Raw genomic sequence first — 15,091 nt, 5'->3', positions numbered from 1 at the left:
TTTTTTTCCTTCTACAGTATCCTGCTACATTTAGTTACCTGGATGTCTATGTCTTATTGAAGAGATTACTGATATATTTTAGATTGGTCATTCTGCATTGTAGTTTCTCACACTCAACGTAGTATTCCAAAGTGATTCATCTATTGCTATTTGCACTAAATTATGTATTTGCTTTACACTACATGTGATTTGTTTGGGTGGGGGGAATCATAGACACATTCTCAGTGAGAGCAAATGTTTTTCTATATTTTTACTTTAGGATTGATTGTGTTCTCATGAGGAGAGCTGTGTGTGTGAAGCGCTGAAGGAGCTGGATCCCTATAGTTCAGGGGTTTATACAGTAAAGGGATATTTTGTATTAGTCTGGTCTGGAGCTGAGTAGACCTACTCTACAGTCTATTAGTCTGGCCTGGAGCTGAGTAGACTTTCATCCTCTGTTATTAGTACCTTCCCTGCTGAAGCTGCCTGCATCTGTAAATGTGCCTGTTTTGATTGGTCTTTTTGAAGAATAGGAAAATTATGCAAAAAATAAAAAATAAACTCTCGACAAAGCTTGTTCTCAGATGTGCCAATTACCATGTCTATACACTTCCGCAAAAAAATATGTTTATGGAAGTCTCACATGACTGTGTGTATTTGTGAGTATGTGTGTCTCGTGCACTATTTTCTAAATGTATATACAACTTTTGTATATGAAACATCTTACTGCAGAGAATGATGTAAGTGTGCTGAAAATACATACATTCAAGCACACAATGTGACTTTGCCTTATGTTATCATGCAGACAAATGGTTGTTAATAAACATCAGTGGGTGCATCTGTGTGCAGTCCACAGGTTACAAAGGAAATTCGTCTATTTGCTCTGATCCCAACAACTTTTCACTAGATAAGCAACAAACCCATGACACACATTGTCGAGAGGAGGACAGGGTCAGTCAGTCGCAGTGCAGAGCCCTTGGAGCCATGCCTACTGCACTTGACTCAAGTCTGAGCAATTAGGAAATCCTGTGATGTCAGCCTCCAATTGAACTCAGTTCATAGACGGAAGAGCGGAGCTCTATGTTAGTGCTGATAATCCATGGTAACATAGTGTGTAGCAGAGGGAGGTGGAGTGGATTTGGATTTAGCCCATATGAACAGAGTTGGAATTGGCCCATCCTGCTGGTCCAAATTAATCTCCACTAAATTCAGAGGGTAGAGGCTCTGCTCTGACCTTGTTAAGGAAGAGTACACCGCAGATGCCAGATGTGCTTTCATGGAGATTCCATAGCAATGCTATCAGATACTGTACTCATTTGGTGTGAGACAACTCACCTCGATCCAGATTCGGGAATTTAGAGAGAAGGGAGAGGGACGGAGGACGGGTCACCCTTTTAATAAGGATCAAGCGATTCACTCAAACGTGAGCAGAGCAACTTCCTGCACTGATATTAAATGCTTCTCGGTTTTCTACCTTCTGTTCGTTCGGAATGGTTTGAATTCCTTCACACGGAAATGAGGAAATACAGTGAAAACGACGTCTGCTGTGGTGAGCTTCAGGTTCCAACTAAGAAACACTACCTAGAAATTCATTTGGCAGTTTTGTTCATGCTTCTACTTTCAGGAATACATTTGGACTGAATTTCAACATGACTTCATTCTGCAGTCTGCACCCGCCGCAGCAGTGATGTAGGGCCTTTTACACCCGTCTATAAAACCCTGACTGGGTCGCCACACCAACCACAGTGTGAAGGAGATCCTTCCCTGCACATAGCCATTCATGTTATTGTTATTCTGACAGCGCTTCAACTAGCATCCCTTTATTACGCCGGCTGCACTACCTAGGTTGTGTCCCAAAAGGCACTATATTCCCTTCACGGTGCACTATTTCTGACGAGGGCCCATAGGTAATAGGGTGCCATTTGGAAAACAACCATTGTCATCCAGGATGGCCTGCTGCCCCTGGTCTAACCTCTCTAGAGGCCTGCTGTGGGAAGAATGCCTGTGAATATTTGGCAAGCAGAACGATGTTGTGGCATTAGTGTAACGGATGTGAAACGGCTAGCTAGCTAGTTAGCAGTGACGTCACTTGCTCTGAGACCTTGAAGTAGTGGTTCCCCTTGCTCTGCAAGGGTCATGGCTTTTGTGGGGGCGATGGGTAACGATGCTTCGTGGGCGACTGTTGATGGTGTGTACAGAGGGTCCCTGGTTGGCGCCCGGGTATTGGCGAGGGGACGGTCTAAAGTTACACTGTTACATTAGGACTTAGGAGTCAGATCCTCACATGCTCTTAAGGGCACAGGGATTCAAACCGGTGCTGGTAATACTGGCTTTGAGAGGTCTTAATCTTGGCTAGTGGGGCACCAAATCACACCCATAAACCCACACACACAGAGGGGGCTGAAATCAGGGTCTCAATTTGTGTGTACGTGCATGTGTGTGTGTGTGTTAATCATTCTGTTCTGCAGCTTAACGTCCATCCCTATTGGCATTCGTTTTAGGTTAACACCCTTCTGCCTGTAACTACAGCCACACAAATCCTGCAGCCATCGCTCTCGTGAGTAGGCCCAACAGGAGAAAGCACAGTACCTTATGAAAGTATTCACACCTTGACTTTTTCCAGCCTGAATTTAAAATGGACAACATTTTGATTTTGTGTCGCTGGCCTACGCACAATACCCCATAATGTAAAACTGGAATTTAGTTTCACTTTTTTTTTTTTTTTTTTTTTTTTACAAATTAATAAATAAATGAAAAGCTGAAACGTCTTGAGTCAATAGGTATTCAATCCCTTTGCTATGGCAAGCTTAAATAAGTTCAGGAGTAAACTTTATGCTTAACCAGTCACGTAATACTCTGTGTGCAATAGTGTTTAACGTGATTTGAGTACAGTAACTACCTCATCTCTGTACCCCACACATACAAGGTCCCTCAAGTCGAGCAGTGAATTTCAAACACAGATTCAACCACAAAGAACAGGGATGTTTTCCCAATGTCTCTCATAAAAGACCACCTATTGATAGATGGTCAAAATAAAAGCAAACATTGAATATCCCCTTGAGCATGGTGAAGTTATCAAATTACACTTTGGAAGGTGTATCAATACACTCAGTCATTACAAAGATACAAGCGTCCTTCCTAACTCAGGGAGAGAAGGAAACCACTCAGGGATTTCACCACGAGGCTAATGGTGACTTTAAAAACAGTTCAATAGTTTAATGGTTGTGATAGGAGAAAACTGAGGATGGAGCGACAACATTGTAGTTACGCCACAATACTAACCTAAATGATACAAAATAGTCCAAAACATGCATCTTGTTTGCAAAAAATAAAACTGCAAAAAACGTGGCAAAGAAATTAACTTAATGTCGTGAATATAAAAGCGTTATGTTTAGAGACAATCCAACACATCACGGAGTACCACTCTTCATATTTTTAAGCATGGTGGTGGCTGAATCATGTTATGGGTATGGTTGTCATCGGAAAGGACTAGGGAGTTTGTGATAAAAACAATTAGATTAGAGCTAAGCATAAGCAAAATCCTAGAGGAAAACCTGTTTCAGTCTGCTTTCCAACAGACACTGGAAGACAAATTCACTTTTCAGCAGGACAATAACCTTAAACACAAGGCCAAATATACACTGGAGTTGATTACCAACACAACATTGAATGTTCCTGATTGGCCTAGTTACAGTTTTAGTAAATAGGCTTGAAAATCTGAGACAAGACTTGCAAATGGCTGTTACGTCCATTGTTAGAAGGAGACCAAGGTGCAGCGTGGTAGGCGTACATTATACTTCTATTTTAAATGACAGCAAAAAAAATAAAAAATAAATGCAAACCGTACGTACCGCTATATGCAGTGCAGAAAGCAACTACACACAAACAAGATCCCACAACTGAAGGTGGGAAAAAGGGCTGCCGAAGTATGATCCCCAATCAGAGACAACGATAGACAGCTGCCTCTGATTGGCAACCAACAAAGAAATAGACAAACTGGAATGCCCACCCAAATCACACCCTGACCTAAACAAATAGAGAAATAAAAAGGCTCTCTAAGGTAAGGGTGTGACAATGGCTGCCTAACAATGATCAACCAACAACCAACTTTGCAGAGCTTGAAGAACAGAATAATGGTCAAATATTGTATAATCCAGGTGTGCAAAGCTCTTAGAGACCTACCCAGAAAAGACTCACAGCTATAATCGCTGCCAAAATTGATTCTAACATGCATTGACTCAACAGGTGTGAATACTTCTGTAAATGTGATTTTTCTGTATTTCATTTCCAATACATTTTGAAAAGATTTTGAAAAACATGTTTTCACTTTGTCATTAAAGGGTGAGATCATTTTTTTTTAAATTCAGGCTGTAACACAACAAACTATGGAATAAGTCAAGGTGTATGAATACTTTCTGAGGCACTGTACATGGACGATGCCTCATGCTATTTAGCCTACATCAGCCCATCCCAGCCCATAGGCACATCCAGTTGAATGAGTGTCCGTGCGCTACACATCCCAGCCCATAGGCACATCCAGTTGAATGAGTGTCCGTGCGCTACACATCCCAGCCCATAGGCACCTCCAGTTGAATGAGTGTCCGTGCGCTACACATCCCAGCCCATAGGCACATCCAGTTGAATGAGTGTCCGTGCGTTACACATCCCAGCCCATAGGCACATCCAGTTGAATGAGTGTCCGTGCGCTACACATCCCAGCCCATAGGCACATCCAGTTGAATGAGTGTCCGTGCGCTACACATCCCAGCCCATAGGCACATCCAGTTGAATGAGTGTCCGTGCGCTACACATCCCAGCCCATAGGCACATCCAGTTGAATGAGTGTCCGTGCGCTACACATCCCAGCCCATAGGCACATCCAGTTGAATGAGTGTCCGTGCGCTACACATCCCAGCCCATAGGCACATCCAGTTGAATGAGTGTCCGTGCGCCCATACACATCCCAGCCCATAGGCACATCCAGTTGAATGAGTGTCCGTGCGCTACACATCCCAGCCCATTGGCACATCCAGTTGAATGAGTGTCCGTGCGCTACACATCCCAGCCCATAGGCACATCCAGTTGAATGAGTGTCCGTGCGCTACACATCCCAGCCCATAGGCACATCCAGTTGAATGAGTGTCCATGCGCTACACATCCCAGCCCATAGGCACCTCCAGTTGAATGAGTGTCCGTGCGCTACACATCCCAGCCGTTTGACCCGCCGGAGCTGTGGGAATGGGGACGCAATCCAACAACTATCGAGCCTCGAGCAGCCAGAGCATCGTCTCGAGGAACTTCCCCTGCTCCTTTTGAAAGGCCTTCTACAGCTTCCTCTTCATGTGTTGAACCAATAAAGAGATAGACTGGATCTCCGGGTCATTTGTCTCATTCAGTCAGACTCACACGGTGAGACAGGGACTCCATTCAAAACCCTATAGCAGGACCTCTATACCAGGTGGTGTCAAAGGATGGCCCTAAAAATGGTTTAAGACTCCAGCCACCCAAGTCATAGGCAAGTTGTAGACAGGTTTGGAACCAACAGAACCCTGAACAGCTTCTACCCCCAAGCCATAAGACTGCTAAATAGCTAGTTAAATCGTTAACCGACAGCTACCCAAACTATCTGCATTACACTTTTTGCCCCAACACTTTTGACTCATCACATACGCTGCTGTTACTTTTTATTATCTATCCTGTTGCCTAGCAACACCTTCCTAATATTGAGCTGCACCCTCTTTTGCCCTCGGAAGAGCTCCAACTCCACAAGGTGTCGAAAGCGTTCCACAGGGACGCTGGCCCATGTTGATTACAATGCTTCCCACAGTTGTGTCAAGTTGGCTGATTGTTCTTTGGGTGGTGGACCATTCTTGATACACACGGGAAACTGTTGTGTGTGGAAAACCCAGCAGAGTTGCAGTTCTAGACAGAAACCGGTGTGCCTGACATCGACCATAATACCCCATTCAAAGGCACTTCAGTATTTTGTCTTGCCCATTCACCTTCTGAATGGCAAACATATTCAATCCATGTCTCAATTGTCTCAAGGCTTCAAAATCTTTCTTTAACCTAACTCCTCCCTTTCGTCGACACTGCTTGACGTGGATTTAACAGGTGACATCAATAAGGGATCATAGCGTTCACCTGGATTCACCTTGTCAGTCAGTCTATGTCATGGAAAGAGTTTTGTACACTCTTGTGTACAGTGCTTTCGGGATTTATTCAGACCCCGTGACTTTTTCCACATTTTGTTACGTTACCGCCTTGTGTCAACTGTTACCGGAGGAGATTTGAGTGTTGAAATTGTTGAAATAGTTGTTCCTATTCCATCCTGTGTCAACTGGAAGTATCACCACAAACAGGAGGAGATTTGGCTGTGTTGAAGATGGAAGTATCACCACAAACAGGTGCATGGAAATGTCGAAAGGGTGGGCTGTTGGGAGTAGAAGAGGAGGAAGTATCACTGCATGGAGAGCGGATGTCCATCCTGCATGGAGAGCGTGTTGGCTAGTAGAAGAGGTGGAAGTATCACCACAAACAGGTGCATGGAGAGCGGATGTCGAAAGGGTTGGCTGTGTGGGAGTGGAAGAGGTGGAAGTATCACCACAAACAGGTGCATGGAGAGCGGATGTCGAAAGGGTTGGCTGTGTGGGAGTAGAAGAGGTGGAAGTATCACCACAAACAGGTGCATGGAGAGCGGATGTCGAAAGGGTTGGCTGTGTAGGAGTAGAAGGTGCAGGTGGAAGTATCACCACAAACAGGTGCATGGAGAGCGGATGTCGAAAGGGTTGGCTGTGTGGGAGTAGAAGAGGTGGAAGTATCACCACAAACAGGTGCATGGAGAGCGGATGTCGAAAGGGTTGGCTGTGTGGGAGTAGAAGAGGTGGAAGTATCACCACAAACAGGTGCATGGAGAGCGGATGTCGAAAGGGTTGGCTGTGTGGGAGTAGAAGAGGTGGAAGTATCACCACAAACAGGTGCATGGAGAGCGGATGTCGAAAGGGTTGGCTGTGTGGGAGTAGAAGAGGTGGAACACTGGCAGATGGCGGATCTCATTGTTTACCATCGCTATGACTTCAAGTTTAACAGTGTGTGACAGATGATGATAACATATGATAATAGACTGGTACTACAAAGAGAGCTGGTGCCACCTGACCTGGTCAACTATTTTATAGCTGTTTCAGGTTAGGATCCCGTCCACTGTCTCCTCTCTCCCTACTCCCTCGTCTCTCCTGCTTCCTCCCACTCCTCTCTGTTTGGTGCAGACAGGCAGCAGACAGGCTGTAATCGACTTAAATGAATGTGTCCTATTTCTGCAGAACCGTAGCTTTAAACACAATCAAACATTTCCCAGCAACCTTGCATCCCAGGTGGCAGCTGCCAAAACGTTGCACCGTCCACCTCACTGATAGAATTATACCCCTCCTTTCACTTCTTCAGTCATTTGTCCCTCCAATCATACAATCATCCATTTATGCATCTGTTTATTTTCTCACTCATCCTATCCGTAGGTCCTTGTTGCCCTTTTTGTGCTCTGCAATATTAACTTTTAATAAACAGCTAAGCATCTGAATTCTACGCCTTACCTGTGGCTTGTTGTTGAAATACTGTATCAGTAAATGGACGGACTTTGCGGTGCTATGAGCTCATCCTATTTTCTTGTCCACGTGCAGTACCTCTGGCAAAGTGACTTATCTATCTGATAGCGTCAAACTTGAATGTGTTCCACCGTTATTGGTCGTAATCGGACCATTCTCCTAGCTGTTATCTGCAGCAGCCTGGACAGAGAAGTGGAGATGGAGGGGCCTGAGTTGAGAGCTATGGCCTTGAGAAGGCTGTCTGCCAGGAGCTAATGCAGGGAGTGGCAGGGAGGGAGGAGATAGACAATCATGTCGAACACTCCTGGCTGCTGCAGGGAGAGAAAACAGTGAGAACCTGGCGCCGAATGGCATTAGGCTAAAAGTGCATTAAGCCTCCAGTCAAACTAAACGACAGCAATGTGATTTATTTGAGAGAGAGAGAGAGAGAGAGAGAGAGAGAGAGAGAGAGAGAGAGAGAGAGAGAGAGAGAGACAGAGAGAGAGAGAGAGAGAGAGAGAGAGAGAGACAGAGAGTGAATGAGAGTGAGAGCAATAAATATGAGGACAGTTAATATCAGGACATTTCAGCACAGTCGGCGCTGTGATTTCTCCTTTAATCTTTTCCTGTTTTTATATATCAATTCATATCAAATCCAATAATAACATCAATAGTGATCCATTTTCATGAGATCATATTTTATCTAAACTAAGTGTAATACAAGAAAAGGGCCATTCATTGAGTGCCTATAAAGGACAGACATCTTCCATGACAGAGGAATGCCCACACCTCCTCTTAAATCAGTACTGAATCAAGTACAACTCTTGACAGAAGCTGAAGCTTGGCAGTGGCACAGTCTGTGTGCATTCGGTCTGAATCTGTAAGTCATCCAGTCCTTGGAGGGGGGGGGGAGTGACTCATGCCCAGTGCGGGGGCCAGGATGTGTCACGACTCCCTCTCGACCTGATCCAGGGGTTAGATCACGATGTGGCTCCTCTCAAAGTTTGTTATTAGGAGCTGTTTGTTAACAGATGTCCTGTCTGATCATTTCTATGTAATTGTTGTACTCCATTATGTAATGTTCTTATTGCAGTGAGTCTGCTGGCTGTGGATATTGTTAGGCTGTACAGTACACAGTGCATTCGGGAACATTTTCAGGCCCCTTGAGTTTTCCCACATTTTGTTATGTTACAGCCTTATTCTAATGACATGCAGTTGGCAAAATTGCAGGGGATCTGTGGGAATTCCTTTTTTTATTATTATGAAAAAACAAAAAATGATTAAATCCTTTTCAATATAATAATTAAAACACGAATTATTCTGGTCATTTACTGACATCTAGTGGTGGTAATACGCAACCGCAGGTAATTTGGGTCAATATTCTGCAGGATTCGGTGCTGTTTCATTTTTTCTGTGTTGCATGCAGATCATTTAAGTCACCAAAATGGTAGTAACTGAAAATGTGGTTATAATGTTATTACAAATGCCATTATATTATAGGACATATTATCATATGCGTCATGTACACTCTACAGAGCCAGGACCCTCTTCAAGTGATACAGTTTTGTCAGGGAAGTGAGTGGAAGTGGAGGAAGAGGTGAAAGACAGCGCCGGCAGTAGCAATGCAGATGATGAGGATGGAGAAAATGAGAGAAGGTGCACAGAAAGAGACAGACAAAGTGAGGATGTTGAAAAACAATCTGATCAGTGACTTTGATAGCAAGAAGGCTCGGCACCGGGCTCTTGTTGAGTAAGGCTGAGCAAGGGCCACTGATAACTGTTAAATGGCATGGCTATGGATATTGGATCACTACACACATGATGCCCACGGGCCGAGAACAAGATTGAGAACAGACTGAGAACCAGATATATCTCAAAGTAATGGTTGGATTTCCATAGAATTTGTTGTGCACAATCATCACTCCAAGTGGAAGAAACCTATTGATTTGGTGACCACTTGACCTTTCCTCTAGCGCCACCATCAGGCCTTTTCCATTTCCACTTTTACAGCTGCTTATTTTCTAGTTGGTATGAACACTTAGTTCAAAAATCTGCTGCTGATTTGATTCTTTTGTTTGTTATATCATTCAATAGATGATCATGTTCATTTATTTCAATTGAAGAGGTTAATGTATATTTAAGTTATATTTATTTGTTATTTATTTATTTATTTATTAGTTGTTCATTAATGTTAAGAGAATTTTCCATTCAAGAATTTGACCATTTGACCATTTCTGGATGTTCTTTTCTCATTTTGTCTGTCATAGTTGAAGTGTACCTATATGAAGAAAATTACAGGCCTCTCTCATCTTTTTAAGTGGGAGAACTTGCACGATTGGTGGCTGACTGAATACTTTTTTGCCCCACTATATATACAGCTTTTGCCATCGCAGGTTCCTAAAACAACAAAAACACAAAAGAAAAGTAGAATTACAATATAGTAATCAATACTATATGTTACTGTAAACTCACAGAAACAAATAATTACAGTAAAATTACAGTGCAATGGTAAACAAAAAGTATTGTAAGGGATGGGGTGGATGGTTTATGGATCCCGCCTTCTGTTAGGGACTGGCCACATCACTTCATCCACATGAAGCAATGTCATCCCTGGCTAGGCAACGGGGAAAACATTGCCTTACGTGCCGTAGCCGACCCTGGACTGACCCCACCTCAATGTCTCCTCATGCCTCTCCCATTGCTTGCTGAAGAGGCAGGCGGTCATGTGGTTGGCGGTCCTACACTTTCCAACGCCAAGCCGAAAGTAATTCCTCAATCGGATTGAGAAATGGGGAGTAAGGGGGCAAGTATACAACTGTGATGTTATTGTGGTTGGTGAGCCAGTCCCTGACCAGAGCAGCCCAGTGTAAACTAACATTGTCCCAGATGACAACAAACCTGGGCTGCTCAGGTCCGTCCTGTACAACTGTGAAGTTATTGTGGTTGGTGAACCAGTCCCTGACTAGAGCAGCCCGGTGTAAACTAACATTATCCCAGATGACAACAGACCTGGGCTGCTCTGGTCCGTCCTGTACAACTGCATTATGTAGTGCATCCAGAAATATGATTATGTGTTGCAGTATTGTAGGGACCCAGGGTGGCATGGTGATGCATCCAGAAATATGATTATGTGTTGCAGTGTTGTAGGGACCGAGTCGTGGCTGACCAGATGCATCCAGAAATATGATTATGTGTTGCAGTATGACAACCGAGGGTGGCATGGTGATGCATCCAGAAATATGATTATGTGTTGCAGTGTTGTAGGGACCCAGTGTGGCATGGTGATGCATCCAGAAATATGATTATGTGTTGCAGTATTGTAGGGACCGAGGTGGCATGAATGCATCCAGAAATATGATTAGGGACCCAGGGACATTCACATTATCCTCTGTAACATTCCCCCTGCTCTGGTCTGAGACATTCACAACGGCTCTGTAACATTCCCCCAGCGCAGCCCAGTGACATTCACAACGGCTCTGTAACATTCCCCCTGCGCTGCCCAGGGACATTCACAATCCTCTGTAACATTGCCCCAGGGCTGCTCTGGTCTGTCCTGTAGAGATATTCACAACAGCTCTGTAACATTCCCTGACCAGAGCAGCCCAGAGATATTCACATTATCCCAGATGACAACACACCAGGGCTGCTCTGGTCTGTCCTGTACAACCCAGTGATGTTATTGTGGTCTGTAACATTCCCTGACCAGAGCAGCCCAGAGAAATTCAACATTATCCCAACATTCCAACACACCAGGGCTGCTCTGGTCTGTCCTGTATTCACAACGATGCTCTGTGGTTTCCCCCTGCCAGTCCCAGAGACATTCAGAGCAGCCCAGTGTAAACTAACATTATCCCAGATGACATTCACAAGGGCTGCTCTGTAACATCCCCCTGTGCAACCCAGTGATATTACAACGGCTCTGAACCATTCCCCCTGACCAGAGCAGCCCAGAGACATTCACATTATCCTCTGATGACAACCCCAGGGCTGCTCTGGTCTGTCCTGTACAACTTGATGTTATTGTGCTCTGTAACATTCCCTGACCAGAGCAGCCCAGTGAAATTCACAATCCCAGATCTGTAACAACACACCAGGGCTGCTCTGGTCTGTCCTTCACAACTGTGATGTTATTGTGGTTGGTGAACCAGTCCCTGACCAGAGCAGCCCAGTGTAAACTAACATTATCCCAGATGATATTCACAAAGGGCTGTAACATTCTGTCCTGTACAACTGTGATGTTATTGTGGCTCTGTAACATTCCCTGACCAGAGCAGCCCAGTGAAATTCACATTATCCTCAGATGACACATTCCCTGCTCTGGTCTGCCTGTACAGGTGATGTTATTCACAACGGCTCTGTAACATTCCCTGACCAGAGCAGCCCAGTGAAATTCACAACGGCTCTGATGACATTCCCCTGCTCTGGTCTGTCCAGTACATTCACAATTGGCTCTGTAACATTCCCTGACCAGAGCAGCCCAGGGACATTCACAACGGCTCTGTAACATTATCCCAGATGACAACACCCAGGGACATTCTGGTCTGTAACATTCCCCCTGCATTATGCGTGCCCAAATATTCATTATCTGTAACATTCCCCCTGTAGGGACCCAGGGACATTCACATGGCTCTGCATCCTTAAAGACAATGGCTCTGTAACATTCCCCCTGCGGGACCCAGGGACATTGATGCATCGGCTCTGTATGATTATGTCCCCAGTGCGGGACCCAGGGACATTGATGCATCCTCTGTAATGATTATGTGTTGCCCAGTAGACATTCACAACAGCTCTGTAACATGGTGATGCATCCCAGAGATATTCATTATGTGTCTGTAACATTCCCCCTGCGCGGACCCAGAGATATTCATCAAATCTGTAACATTCCCCCTGCAGTATTGTAGGGACCCAGGGCTCTGCAACATTCCCCCTGATGCATCCTTAAATATGATTATGTGTTGCAGTATTGTAACATTCCCCCTGGCAGCATCCTTAAATATGATTATGTGTTCTGTAACATTCCCCAGGGCGGCCCAGGTGACATTCAAATATGATCTGTAACATTCCCCTGTAGGGCCCAGGGACATTCACAAATATGATCTGTAACATTCCCTGTAGGGACCCAGGGTGGCATGGTGATGCATCCTTAAATATGATCTGTAACATTCCCCCTGTAGGGACCCAGGGACATTCACAACGGCTCTGTAAATTCCCCCAGTGTTGCAGGGACATTCACAGGGACCCAGGGTAACATTCCCCCTGATGCATCCCAACATATGATTACGGCTCTGTAACATTCCCCCTGCGGGCCCAGGGACATTCATGCATCCAGAAATATGATTACATTCCCAGTATTGTAGGCGACCGGGGTGGCATTCATGCATCCTCTAAATAATTATTCCCCCTGCAGTATTGTAGGGACCCAGGGACATTCACAACATCTCTGTAACATTCCCCCTGTGTTGCAGTATTGGGACATTCACAACGGCTCTGTAATGCATTCCAGAAATATGATTAGGGACCCAGGGACATTCACAACGGCTCTGTAACATTCCCCCTGCGCGGCCCAGAGACATTCACAACGGCTCTGTAACATTCCCCCTGCGCGGCCCAGGGACATTCACAACGGCTCTGTAACATTCCCCCTGCGCGGCCCAGGGACATTCACAACGGCTCTGTAACATTCCCCCTGCGCGGCCCAGGGACATTCACAACAGCTCTGTAACATTCCCCCTGCGCGGCCCAGAGACATTCACAACGGCTCTGTAACATTCCCCCTGCGCGGCCCAGAGACATTCACAACGGCTCTGTAACATTCCCCCTGCGCGGCCCAGGGACATTCACAACGGCTCTGTAACATTCCCCCTGCTTCATCAATGGAAATGAACTCATGAGGATGTGCAGCTGCATCAACGTCCAGAACTCTCTGTAACAGAACATGCACACATTGTACTGTGAATATGGTGTAACTCAAAACACAGAACTACAATGTCTACGGGGGGTGGGGTGGGTCAGACACATTCAGTCAAAACTACAAGCTACAGGCTGTCATACTGTACACAGTCACAACAAAACTCTATTACATGTACTTCACAGCACTATGCCTATTATTCTGTTCACTGAGGAGCGTCGACCTAATATTGTAGGACTACATCGTATTGTACTGTGATGCAGAGTGATGTGCAACAATTACATAGGTACAGTCTAGTGTAGAACGTTGAAGACATACCTGTTCTCCAGTTTAAATGTCTGTATTATGGATGCTTCCGTAAGAAACAGTGTGTTGCAGAATTGCAAACCAAGTGCAAAGCAGAAAATGTGTTTGGACCTTTTGGTGCCTTTGTTAAAGTCATGGTTACTTTGTTAAAGTCAAAGGTGTTGATGCTTTTGTCTAAGCATTGCCTTTCAGTGTGTAAGCAATCGTCAAAAACTGAAAGAATGATGGAGGCCCACTGTGTTCTTGGGGACCTTCAATGCTGCAGAAATGTTTTGTCACCCTTCCCCAGATATGTTCCTCGACACGATCTTGTCACGGAGCTCCACGGACAGACGAACCCTTCGACCTCATGGCTTGGTTGTTGCTCTGACAAGCACTGACCACTGTGAGACCTTCTATAGACAGGTGTGTGCCTTTCCAAATCATGTCCCATCAATTGAATTTACAACAGGTGGACTCCACAATCAAGTTGTAGAAACGTCTCAAGGATGACCAACGGAAAGAGGATGCACCTGAACTCAATTTCGAGTCTCACAGCAAAAGGTCTGAATACTTACTTTGCTTTTTACTTTCAATTTGCAACAAACAAAAAAACTGTTTTTCACGTTGTCGTCATGGTGTATTATATGTCGATTGATGAAGATTGTTTTGTTGAATTCATTTCAGATAAGGTTGTGACATAACACAATGTGGGGGGGGGGAAGGGGTCTGAATACTTCTGGGGGTCCAGGCCACATGAGACACTGAATCCTTCTTCCTCATTCTAACCTGAATGATATCAATCATAGAAACAACACAAGACAGGTAGCGTTAGTCTGCCCTCTCTCCCTAAGTTGTCTTTGTAGACCAAGATATCAGTGTGTCACATGTTTATCGCAGACCAAGACTCTGCCACCTGTGTGTGACATGGAGGGCCGGCTGAGGAGAGAGGGGGAAACAGACAAGCACATAATGTACAGTACAGATGGTAATGTCCCTTTTTCTATTGACACCCCCCCCCCCACACACACACACACACACACTCCAAATCCCTCCATTGGTCCATCCTTTCTCCCCAGAGAGGATGAGGTTAACAGGTACCTGTGAATCAGATAGACCAGAGGCCCAAAACGACTTCTGCTGTTATTAACGAAGTCTGTTGGCAGGAAGGAGGACACCCCTCATACCATGTGACCTCTCAGAGGCCAGGGGTGTCATGATGCTGATATACACACATATTCTTGGTCACGACAGCAACAGCGTGTTTGTCCGTGGGTGTGTGTGTGTGCTTGCGCCAGTGTCAGTGCACAATGTCACAACATGCAGAGAACACACGAAGAGA

This window comes from Oncorhynchus masou, chromosome 14 (genome assembly GCF_036934945.1).
Source record: "Oncorhynchus masou masou isolate Uvic2021 chromosome 14, UVic_Omas_1.1, whole genome shotgun sequence".
NCBI classification, from domain to species: domain Eukaryota; kingdom Metazoa; phylum Chordata; class Actinopteri; order Salmoniformes; family Salmonidae; genus Oncorhynchus; species Oncorhynchus masou.
The sequence above is the reverse complement of the archived record's forward strand: the minus strand, read 5'-3'. Positions refer to the sequence as shown.